At 44.6% G+C, this 12,667-nt stretch overlaps 1 protein-coding gene across 2 annotated transcripts in view; it reads left to right on the top strand.

Annotated features, from left to right (window-relative positions):
* Window positions 1-12,667, top strand: part of HTR1E (5-hydroxytryptamine receptor 1E) — a 1,159,229-nt gene that overhangs the window by 446,789 nt on the left and 699,773 nt on the right. For both annotated transcript variants that reach the window (XM_069235572.1, XM_069235571.1), the window contains exon 3: window positions 7,249-7,308. The gene's annotated coding sequence lies outside the window, so the exon portion shown is untranslated. The remainder of the gene's footprint in view (window positions 1-7,248; window positions 7,309-12,667) is intronic.

The following is a 12,667-nucleotide window of genomic DNA, read 5'->3' as shown; positions in this document are numbered from 1 at the left end:
TCTAGCCCGTTTGTTCGGCGTCCCAAGGCCCCTGACATTCCATGTTAATATAATATACTGGTTCCCCATGTTACTTCTAGAAGACATCTTGTAGGGTGCAGGAGATATGTTGCTATGTCGTGGGCCTGGGTTTTAATGTTGGCCCACCTGGTCTCTGCCTTTCTGCTGCTAATATTTAGATATAGCGGGTGCAAATCCATCTTTAATGCATTAAGTGATTCCGATCGCTGCATTTCTACTAAACTACTAATCCCCACCCCCCTAATTAAACCCCCTATGCTACTTACAACTACAGTGGGACTACAAAACTTTAAAAAGTGTAACATAACTTTTATCCAGTTGGATTTACTTGGTGGGATTCTCATATCTTACAGATGTGGCTCTTATAAGGGGCTCACATCATGCCACAGACCAAGTCTGTCAATGTCTTCAGGCGCCCCCCCTTGGCATGTTTCCGTTCCCTCTAGCCCCACCCGCCCGCCACTTGCCATCTGATTGTGCCCCAAGTCACTTAGCTTAGTGTTTATATCAAAAATGTATATTGTTGGAAGCACTCCATCCCCGCAGCATGGCAGTGTCGTGGAGTCTCTGCAGATTTTCCTGTTGCAATCGCCATCCCTTGTGTTCACTCTGGATCTGATCCACTAGATTATAGTTCATCAGCAGATCTTGGGGTGACCTTCGGCCCACCTAGTTCTCCTGTTACCGTGGATGCGGAGCTGGCTGTGTCTGAATCCAATTCCAGCTCCACACGCCCACCGGGAGTTATGTTTCTGCTTTGCATGTGTATCGGCGTCTCTTTAAGCACTTTTGCTCTTTCCTCTGCTGCCTGCCTGACATTTGGCTGGCCTCTGGTACGCCGTTTGGATCTCGTCCCTGCAGTGGATCTCCCCCATTTCTCGTCCTCCTCTGCGTCTTCCCGGGGGTGTGCAAGGCCCTTGGCATGGAGCCATGTCCAGGCGTCCTCAGTGCTGGTAAATATATGGGTACGGTCTTCCATCACTACTCTTAACTTGGCTGGGAAGAGCAGGGCATATTTTATGTTCTGTTCTCGTAAGCGTTGCTTGATTTTAACAAAAGAGTTACGCCGATTCTGCACCTCCTGCGTGAAGTCAGGGTAGGCATTGATGTTCGAATCTTCATACTTGAACGGGCCCTTATTGCGGAACAGTTGCAAAATTGCGTCCCGATCTCTGTAGTTTAAGAACCTGGCGATCAGTGGTCTGGGGGACTGACCAGGGGCCAGGGGCCTACCCGGAACTCTGTAAGCCCTTTCAACTGAGAAAAACTTGGATGGAGCCCCACTTAACACCTCTTTAATTAGCCACTGCTCTAGGGAAATTTCTGATTCCGGTTGGCGCATACTTTCCGGAAATCCCAGGAATCTCACGTTATTTCGGCGCGCCCTGCTCTCCATTTCCTCGGATCTTCTCCAGAGTATCTTCAGCTCTTCATCCATGCGCTGATTCTGTTTTTGATTCCCTTGCACCACTGGGGTTAATTCCGCTATCTCAGCTTCAGTTGTTTTTACTTTTTCGGCTAGGCTACGATGATCCACTCGTAGGAGGTTCAGGTCTTGCACAACTGCATCAATTCTGCCCTCCAGTGATGTCTTAGTGTCCAGTATTGCCTGCAATACTTTCTCGAACTGGGCTGAATGCGCTAGGAGTGTGTTTTCTAGAGATTGTAAGGATGGGCCAAGTTGTTGATCCGTGGGCGTTATCGCTTGCGTAGTTCGATCTGGGTTCTTGGCAGACTTGGCTCTACCGGCCATTTTGACTGTTATGAGATTGCCTCCCTATCCACAGGGATTACGCACTGATGGGCTTGTGATTAGGCAGCAAAGCAAAGAAGCATCCAGTCCCAATTTGGTTAATTATGGACTGTGTGTTCAGTGAGAAATACTGCAGTCATTGTTGAGTTCAATGTTCTCACTCTGCGTTTCCGTGGAGCTGTCCACCGGGCATGTTGAGGTATGTAGAGGATACTGTCATTGGGGGAGAACACTAGCTTCTTCTTGTGTGGCGGTAGGGCTTGATGCCAGGGGTTTCCCTCAGATAGAGGGTAGAGTTGCTGGGCGGCCGGGTGAGGCGCCTAGGCGCGGGAAAGATCCCGGGTTGAGGCGCTTGCGAGGTGCTGCAAATATATCTTGAGCAGCTAGGAACACTTGCGGCAGAGACCCTCCGCTAGCAAGTCCAGGGCAGTCCACTCATCCACAGTCTGGCCCAGCCATCCATTTTGCCTCTGGTGCATAAGCTGTGTTCCCAGGAGCACGTAATGCGCTTCTGTCTTGCCCAGTAGGTTGGATGGAGCGGTGGAGTGAAAAAGGGGGGGGGGGAGCCGATTGCCGCCCCCTAAGTTTACCTCCTCTGTATAGATTGGTGCTCCCCTCCTCGTAGGCACTCTCCTCACCGCAGTCTTTAATTTATCCTCTTCTTTATTTCACCCCTTTTCTTTTTTTTTTTTTTTTTTTTTTTTTTAATTTTATTTATTTTTTTCCCCCCTGGAATCCCCGCTTCCTGATGAGCCGCCGCCGCCTCACGTCTGCCCCACCGAGCCTTCTCGCTGTTCCTGCGCCGCTTTCGTTCCTGCCGGCCGCCGATATCCAAAATGGCGCCCGAGCTCTTCAAATCTGTGTCCCGGAGCGCCCAGCAGAACTACAATGCTCCAGCCTCCTCTAGCCGCGCCTCCCCTGCTCTCCCAGTCGCGGCTCGGCGGGGAGGTAAACAGCGGCCGCGCCCGGTGAAATCAACCGGGGCTGCAGCCGCAGCTCCCCTCGCCTCGCGCTGCTCCCGACACGGACCGACGAGTCCCAGACTCGCCTCACAAGGTCCGGTGAGCGCTCGTAGCGCGCATTGAGTGCCCCGGTCTTCCCCAGCCTCGCCGCCGTCCCGGCCGTCTCTGCCAGGCCGCTGGGGGGGCGCCTGCTAGGATATCTTGAAGTGGCCGGGAACGGAGCGCTGGGATCAAGCGACCGTCCCGGCCGCCATCTTGGCTCCCCACACATTGTCAACTTGTTCCTCCAGCAGCAACATTACACCTGTTGTGCAATAGAAAGCAAACCTATTCCATCAAGTCTGGAGAATTGTGGACAACCTGGAAATGTTTACAAATGTGCTGGCCAAGTACCCTGGGAATGCTCATGACGCCTACATCTTCAGGCACTCCATCATTAATGTGCGCTTCTGGAATGGGTGATTTGGAAAGGGCTACTTGTTGGTAAGTACATCTGAAACACATAACAACCGTACTAACAGTAAATAATGTATGACAAAATAATCATCTCTGTGTCTGCCCACTTACCTAGGGACATATGTATGAGGGGTATGCCTCATACTTGCACCATACATCATGGCGCATGTACAATGTAAATCCCCAAGTCACACATGTTAAGACAGACAAAGTCAAAGGTGTGAATTCCAGAGCAATACAACACTGTCCAAAATGCAGTATTACATCACTGTGCGCAGGGGGTCCATGGCTGTTGTGTTTGTGTCCACATACAACTTCCACAGTTCATGAGGCATGTCATGTATCCTACACCAGGGAAACTGTGAAATGTGCCAAATCAATTGCTTTTCCCAAGTCATTTGTATCAAGGTAAAATAACTTACATCACCCAAGACACTTTTGCAACCTATTTGTGGTGTATTCCGTGGCACACTTACATAGACTATCAGGCCCCCAAGGATTTATCCTGTGCAGGAAGTTGGCCCCTCCTGTACAAAGTTAACCCAACATGAAATGCAGGCACACAAGCACCCTGTTGTAAGTGTTCCTGTCTCCGTGCTATGCAGTCCAGTGTGTGCAGTGCATGTTGAAAAGTTAGGTATCTGCTGTATGGCCTAAAATCGTTCCACCACCACCCTTTCCCAGTGGTGCAGTGCAGCGCTGATAAGCGACTTGCTGCATTGTATAGCGCCACATTCCCAAATATCTGGGCCCTTTTGTTAGGTTCGCATAGTGTACTCAACGCACTTCATTGTGTAGACAATGATGTCCCACATTGACATGCACTCACTAATCTGTCAATGCCAATAGCTACAGAACATCAGTGACTAGTAATGTCTCATTTCACTTTTTGTGAATGAATGGAAACACATCATCTGCACTGTGTAACGAATCACAATTAAAATGTGTGGTATGCCAGAAAGCCAATATGAGTACAGAGCCAACACAATAGAGAAGTGTGAAATAAGTGTCTCATCAATGGCGTAGCTACTCTTCATATCGGTCAAGGCTCATCATTTTCAGGGGAGTGAACACAAGTATTTTGCAAATTAGTAAGCATGTCACACATGCCAGTATACTGGTATGTTGATGAAAGTGTCAGGGCCAACACAGGAAGAAGACTTTTGAAAGGCTATGTGTGTAATGTAATGTCAGTGTAGGCCTCATACATGGGTAAATGTCAATACTGAATAACAATATGGCATCAAAATAACAAAGCACACATTTGCCTCAACCATACTGAGAGTCCAGGTACAGACATACTCTTAAGTTTACAGCAACATTGTACAGATGCAACCAATTTGTTGGCTCACATGTTCTGTAGGGTAAGTTGCCCCAATTTAAAGCATATGAATTCAACAATGTGAAACTCACAAAGACTATCACAATGCTGTGAAACATGGCATAGATCAGTCATCAACATAGAATTTCATGCAACCTGGGCAAGGCTTCACAGTGTACTCAAGACACCAATCTCAAAATTAATTTGCCACATCAATGATGATAGAATCATCCCATACAGGTACACAGTCCCCTACAAGTTAAAGTAAACCACATACAGATTTAGACCAATGTATTGTGGCCAGGTCTGTGGCAGACAGATATTTGTTACAATACCAGTGTGTCCTACAAGGATGCCCCACATTGCAATACGTCCCATCCCAGTGCACCATGCCAAAATATGTGATGAAAAGCAGCAGCTGAAGGCTGACAATAAATCACACAACTATCCATGGAACATGTTTGGAATGTACCACATGTAGTCACCAAAATCACTTTCTAAAATAAGTGAACAAATCAAAGGCTCAGTCATTGTCAGGTAGTGCAACAACAACATCATTGGTTCCATAGGGACATATGTATGTGTTAGTGTGAAACCGGTTGACAGTGATACAGCCTACCTAAGGATGACCAAAATGGCAAAATTAAGATAATCATACTGCGACTTAGCACATGCAGTGAGTGCACATCATCTACAGTGTCAATGAACCTCTCAAAATACCTATCACTGTAGGCTTCTCCCCAAGGGTTATTGTCTGACTGTGGAAGTGTCAAAAGTATCTGGGCATGCACATCTTTTGATATGACACAGAGAACTTGAGGAGACATGTAGCATACAATGTAACCAATATTGTCAAATTCTGGTAGAAATGTGTATTGTATTCAGTGCACATAGCAGAGATATAGAGGAATGTGGGTGTATCAATCACCATAATCATTGACTGAAATTAGTTTTTTTCTACTTTCAGCTGACCAAGGGTATGGTCTGTAGCCATGGGTCATGGCTCCATTTGGACATCCCCAGACAGAGGCTGAACGCCAGTACTATCACGCATTGCCCCTATTGTGCGGCACATTGAGCCATTTGCGCCGGTCAAAAGGCACGCATCACAGCCAATGCGTGGAAGTGGTTGCAGACATGAAAATGCACTGTGCAGGCACCACGCATTGGCCATTTCAGTAGCAATGCCTAAAAAACAAAACAAAGTAAATGGAAATGTGTAGCATCTACCCAGGAAATGACACAATGGGTGAGTCAGCCTGCAGACAGGGAAGTGATAATGTTACTTTCACTTTCTCTTACAGTCTATTGGTTAGAGCTAGGTGTTGGAAGTGTATTGGAGCATCTCTGGTGCTGAACTATTGTATTGTCTGTGTCTGCTCAGTCCCTGTCTTGTGGGAATATTGTTTTTTGTGTATAATTGTTGTAAGTTGTCTTGTTTTTTTGGGATTGTGTTGGTGGGTATTTGTCCATTTAGGGGTGCTACATTTTAGGTGCTGGGGTTAGGTTAAGGGGTGTTTTGGGGGGTTTAGTGTGTTGGGAGTAGGATGTCAGGAAAGGGAAGGGGACAGCACATGCCGGAGGGAGAGTTAGGGGTCCTGCTATGGTTGCTGGCCCATTATGGTCCACAAATGATGGCATCTGGGGGTAGAGTGATCCAGAGGTATCCCCCCAGGAATTTAAGCAGCACTGGGAAAGGGTGCGTTGGCACATGGCCAGGCTGTTTTGTGTTGAACACACTATCCGTCAGCTGAAGTGTCGATGGGTGGATTTAATGCACCAAGATGCACGAAGATGCCGATTTGGTACACCACCTAGGACTGAACATTGGCGGCCCCATAGGTATATATGTGTTTACCTGCTGCTTCTAGTTGTGTAAATATCACAGTTTAAATGTTGGTTAAATTGTAAGGGACACATGATTTACTGTGTGATTTCCTCAAATCCTGTGTACATCTGTGAAAGTGTTATTTTACAGCACCAGGGGCCTGCACAATATAATGTGGATAAACCATGAAAATTAGACATGTTTTCATTTGGGAGCATGCCCTGATTTCACATAAATGTTTGTGCTGAGCATGATCCTAACCTTTTTAAACCTGGGACAGTTGAGGTGTGAGGAGAAATGTCATGTTGAAGCTCCTATTGCGTTTATATTCTCAAGCATGCTGCATCGTTCAGCACATGTGTAATAGTTTACAAGGCCATGGCAATTAAAGTTGTGTCATGTAAGTGGCCATTACAGGACAGAAATGTATACCGTCTTCAAAGGCATGCATCCTTTCACCATGTTTGCATTGCATACTTTGCAACTAGTCAACACTGTGCATCAGTGACATGAATAGTCTGTTCTGGTCCTTATGATGTTGCACAAGGGTATATCTATCCTATTCTATCCCAGCACTACTTAGCTCTGCCTTAGGCCAGTGGCTTTGCTCCTATGTAAAATGGTGCAAGTGGGTAGAGAATTTGGTACTCAGCAGTACACAAAACCATCACATGCCTGAAGCATGCTATTAGCATGTGTTGGAGAGATTTGTCTGAGCATCAACAATTAGCCATCTCTGCTATGTAAGGTGACTAGTTGATTCTCACATGTACAGCTAAATAATATGTACACGTGTCCAACATTTTGAAAATACCAAATCACTGGGATGTCCTAGTACTAATCACGATATATGTACAAGGTGTTTTTGCACTATTTACAATGCAATGTTACAATTGTTGTCTTGTAGGTGGACCCGCACTATACGTTGGGGGCAAAATGGATAGCTTTTGGGATCCCAATGCTACAAGTAAGTGTTATGAATACGTGGTTGAAGCTTTGTAAGATTTGTTTCTGGTCCGTGATAGCAGTAACATTGTGATGTTGATGTGGATGTATTACTCACATGTAATCATTTTGGCTTTGGTGTACATGCAGAACATGTACACAGAATGTACTCAAATGAACAGGATATCCGTCAATTTCCATGTAATGACAAAGTATTCAAGGCCATTAGATTAAAGGCCTGATTTAAATTTTGACAGAGGGGTTACTCCGCCACAATAGTGATGGTTATCCTGTCTACCGAAATATAAATCCAATTTATTTCTATGGTGTTTATATTTTAGCAGACGGGATACTTGTCACCATTGTGATGGAGTTGCCCATCCATCGAAATCAGGCGTTAAGTCTACATTCCCTGCTGTGGTGATGTTTGCTTAGCAACAGGTTGTTAACCTATGGCACATGTACCATTATCTGGCACTAAATCTGCTGATGGTCCCAGTGAGTGAAATGTGACGTCCAACACATCGCACAAACATATCAAACATTGCTTTATCAAATGTTGAAGTCAAGTGAAATAACCATGCTTAACGTGTCTGGACATGGCATGTTTGGCTATGTCCATATCTGAGTTTGACAATGGTGCAGATGAAGTTTAACACATTGTCCAGTCACAAGTAAAGAGTCTCGTGTATTTTGAGATAGAGTTAGTGTGTGTAAAAATGCCACATAAATGTCTTCATTTTGCACTAGCCAATGCTCATACATGCCACAGACGTTCAGCCTCTCCTGCTATCAAAGATCAATGTGAAAGACAATAGGCGTGGTCAGATATTAATACTTATCAACACTTAAAATGTTTATTTTCCCTTCCATGCACCTGTTGCAATGTTGGTTGTCAAAATGACTAAATGTAAAAATGTGTGTGACCAGGTCAGCAGGGTAAGATTGAAATGCTTGTCGCATCCTGTATTTCAAGATGAGTAATGCAATGCAATGTAAACTGATTTTACTTACATTACCTCACAATTCACATGTGACAGGAAATTATAAAGCCTGTTGAATGAGGCCACACACCACCAACGTTTCCATGTGGAAACATCATCATGCCTGCAAATCGGCATCAGGAATAATGTATCATGAGTGAATTTGCCCATCCTTTTCATATTGTATGACTACACTGCCAGCACATGAGTCATTTGGTTGTGTTTGACTAGGAGATGTCTTTGTATGGCGGGTATATTGTTCAGATCTGTTTCCCAATCATTTGTCCTGGCTTGGTCAGCCACAGCCTTTACCTCCCTAGTCCACATGACAGATGAAGAGGCAAAACAGTTCCACATCTGTTTGAGACGCTACTGCCACATATGGAAAGTTAACATGGCCTACAGGAAGATGGGGGGCAGGTATGAGGAAGGAAAGGCAGCAAGCACATGGAATGTAGGCTGACATGGATAGCAAGGAGTGTCAAAGGCCACAAGGAGACATCATCAAGATCTGGGTCAGGCCACTCCAGGCCCATCAACTGTACAACAGCTCTCAGCCACACAGGACATGCAGCTCACCTCTGCCACTGGTTTGCCATTTGAGATCCAGGCCCTGACGGATCATCAGGAACTCACTGTTTGTGTGTCAGGCATTGAGGATGAGCTGGCAAACCTCTGTGCCATAATGCTCACACTGCAGGTGGTCATGGAGAGAATCAGTGCCTGAATTTGACTCTCCTCTGTACATTTTCCTTTACCCACATGTTGTGGTCACTTATTGTTATTTATACATAGTGTAGGTTGGAATTTAGTATAGGATTAGTGAAAGTCTTGGGGACTCTTCACAATTTTTTAGACACTTTCATTGGTCCTTTTTGTGTGACTTGAAACACATCCCAACAGGGGTAGCCTTCTGCTATAACAGTGTGTGTTTAAGAGATGCTGCATGTATAGTGGGGATGATTCTTTGTTGTGCTGGGACACACACTGGTGCCTGTAACTTACTCACGAACCATGGTACTGTTAGGTCCTTGTTGTTAGCTGGTTATATACAGTGAATGTGGCCCACATCTGGCTGGAAATGCCAAGCATCCCTGGCATTGAGTACTTGCTAAGTGGGGATTTTCCTGTATGTGACTTTGTGCAACTACTTGCTAAGTTAGTAGACCATATGTCTCCCATTTCCTCTTACCCTAGGGATGTGTAGTTTGGTTCGTGGGTGTGGGACTTGGATCCTATTTTTTCTTATGTGTCAGTACTGTAGTATTGATGTCATGTGTGGTTACACTCACATACAATGAATGTGAGATCTCTCAGGGGCAGAGGAACAAATTGACCCGATGTATCCCAGTGTGCTATAAGACACCATTTATCAGTTGACACGGGACCACTAATACTTAGTTGTTGTAGTTAATGCTTACTGAAATCCAAGGTGTAATAGTGAGCTTCAATATCCTCCAGTTGGATCACTATGAAGCAAAAGCTTAAGTAGTCTGACCATTAATATGTGCATGTTGCCTGTGCATGCATTATTATAGTCCTTACAAGATCTCTTCAATGTAAGCATTGAGGGTGATATATGTGTGTGATCACATTGTCTTGATCACTTAGCAAGATATCTGTGGTTGTGTAACTTTGTTAGTGGAATATATGCCTCACAGGATTCATTTTGTTCAGGTAGTTACTGATGAGTATTTTCTCACTATGACATTCAGTAGGTAAATGGGCATTTCAACATAATGCCCGGGCAGTAGATGTACATGAGGCTTGCCCATGTCCACCCATAGCATGGGATAGGGACTGTGGCACAATTTCCTTGAGATGCAAAGATGTGTTTTTTGTATTCACACATCCACCATGGTCTAGTTAGTCCTATCTGCTGCAGACCAACAACATACTGGTTCATGGTAGTGCATTTATTTATAGATGTGAACAATGCCAATTCAAAAGTAGCAGTTCTTGGGGCAACAATCACAAAATGTTTGACTCCAATGGATGTCCAGACAGGGTCCATGGGGGATACATGCCATGTGGCAGTGAGGAGGAGGTCCAAATTGCCATTATGCAAGGTAGGCCACATCTGCAGTCCACAAATGGATCCGATTAACAGGTGGGCATACATAAATGGGGCAGTACCAGGTAAGAAGGGAAGTGGCATGATTAAACACAGACGTCAAATGGAAAACTTGCCATGAGGCACAGTCAAATGTTACTGGGCAGTTTTATGCCGGAAAATGTTGGAGTCCACATCTTCATCCTCTGATGTGTATTGAGCCTCCCCTCAGGGTGGTGTTTGTGCAGAAGGCATCTGAGGCACACACACATCAGGGGCAGAAGAGGTGGCTCCCTTGCCCCAGGCTTCATTTGTCGGTTCCAGCAAGGAAGTCAGCACAGCAATGACAAGGGCCTGATGGCATGCCAACAAGCCAACAAGGTCACTGTGGAAGGCACCCATAGTTGCTATATAGGAATCCTGCTTGCGCTCCATAGATTGGAGGATGTTGCAGATGGCCACTAGCTGTGTGGCAACCTCAGTGGTGTCTCATTGGTAGGACTTTTGTTGTCTCTGCATCATTTTTGCTGCACATGCATCCGTTTTTGCTGTGGCATCCGTCCCAATGGATGCATTATTTTTGTTGACACACCTTCTGACCTTAACGACATGGTGCGCCGTACTGTAAATATGGCACATCCATGTCGTTGGTAACTGTTGTACTGCAGACAACGTTTTCTGACACATCACTGTCTTTTTTGTGATGCATGCAGTGATGCGTCAGTTTTCATAAATATGCCTCAGGGTTTGTAGGCTTCTGGTCAGCCAACTCAATGTAATCCTCTCTGTTCAATGTATGGAAAGATCTCTTAGTCTCACTTGAAAGATGCCATCCATATGCCATGAACTTGATCCCTTTTAATTAGATGTAGAGGAAGCACTGGAATTTTGTCCTTTTTCCTCCACCTGCAGAATGGAATTGGACCTAATCTGCTGCTCAATAGGCAGAAAAACAAAAAACACAGTTACTTTCTGAAGAACTGTGAGAGGCTGGGCAATGTATTTACCTTAATGATATCTGCCTTCAGTTAAATTCATTGTGCAGCCCCTCACAGTGTACTTCAAAGTATGTGCAGAAGCTTCCTGCAGGGTTTTCCTGGCAGTCAGGCACCCCACTCAAGCTCCCTTGCTAGGTATGTTTCTTGGAAAAGGAGTATCAGAGGGTAGCCACTGTAATTAAATGAATGCAATTACCATTAAGTTAATTGCAATTAATTGAAAGTGCCAGGTGGCACAAGAACTCCTCATCCCTAGTATTCCTCAATGCCAAGAATAGTGAATTCTTAGTTTGCAGTGCATTTCTCCCTTTTTCCGAACTGAAAGGAGGTCAATGTGCAAGTGGTAAAATTGCTATCAGTTTCCCATCCGCTTACTGCAATTTTGCTCTCCGCTACCTGTGATACACATATACAAGGTGGTAGGCCTTCCATGAAGACAGGTTCCACTTTCTGAATGGTATACCATCCCATTAAGGGAGGTAGTATCAGATCAATAGTTTGCAACCATAATTTCTGACATGAACTATTTATATATATTCCACTGTGATTCAATAGGCCAATTTGCAGACTAACAATTTGTAGGGGTTCACAGGATGACTTGTCTAACAAATATTAATTAGGCAAGTCACAGTTTGCAACACCCTTACAATTGGTTACAATCACAGGGTTGATGACCACCATGCTTAAAGTTGCATTTCAAAATGTAAAACGTTTTTTTTTTTAAAGCAACCCGATTTCCTGAAAGGAAAGTGAAATGATTTCATGAAACGTTTTCAGTTTTGGCGATAGTTCCCTCTGAAATTGCCACCTTGATTCCCAAAGGAGATGGGCTCCAAACACATTTTATGAGTTGCCACAGCTTTCCAGACTTGTAAAATAACTATAGTAAATAACAAGCAGGTCTATCCCCATGGAAAACTCTATGATTTTATTAGCCCAAAACCCTCTAATGCAACCAGCCCTGAAATGTACTATTAGAATCTCAAGGTTTATGAATCATCTGGGGGACTGTTAACGAATCTATGAGGGATAAGGATACCTCAACAGCAGTGACTGATAACTAGCAAATCATTATGAAACCTACCTCCATGGAAACAGACAAAAGGCCTTGAAAGTTTCTGTATCAGGTGTGAGTCAGCAAATGCTCATTACTGACCGGAATTGAAAAGCCAGTATATTATAATTCACAATATGATGACAAAGCAGGTGTGCTCACATACAAGAAAGGGTTTTTCTTCTTTTTTTGTAAAGCCAGTTAATCAGCATAGGCTCTAAAAATCTACTTTAAACATGAAGAATCGGAAAACAGATAGCGTTTTCATCTGAGAGAAAGCTGGCACAGATCAC

Source organism: Pleurodeles waltl, chromosome 5 (genome assembly GCF_031143425.1).
Source record: "Pleurodeles waltl isolate 20211129_DDA chromosome 5, aPleWal1.hap1.20221129, whole genome shotgun sequence".
In the NCBI taxonomy this organism is placed as follows: domain Eukaryota; kingdom Metazoa; phylum Chordata; class Amphibia; order Caudata; family Salamandridae; genus Pleurodeles; species Pleurodeles waltl.
The sequence above is the reverse complement of the archived record's forward strand: the minus strand, read 5'-3'. Positions and strand labels throughout refer to the sequence as shown.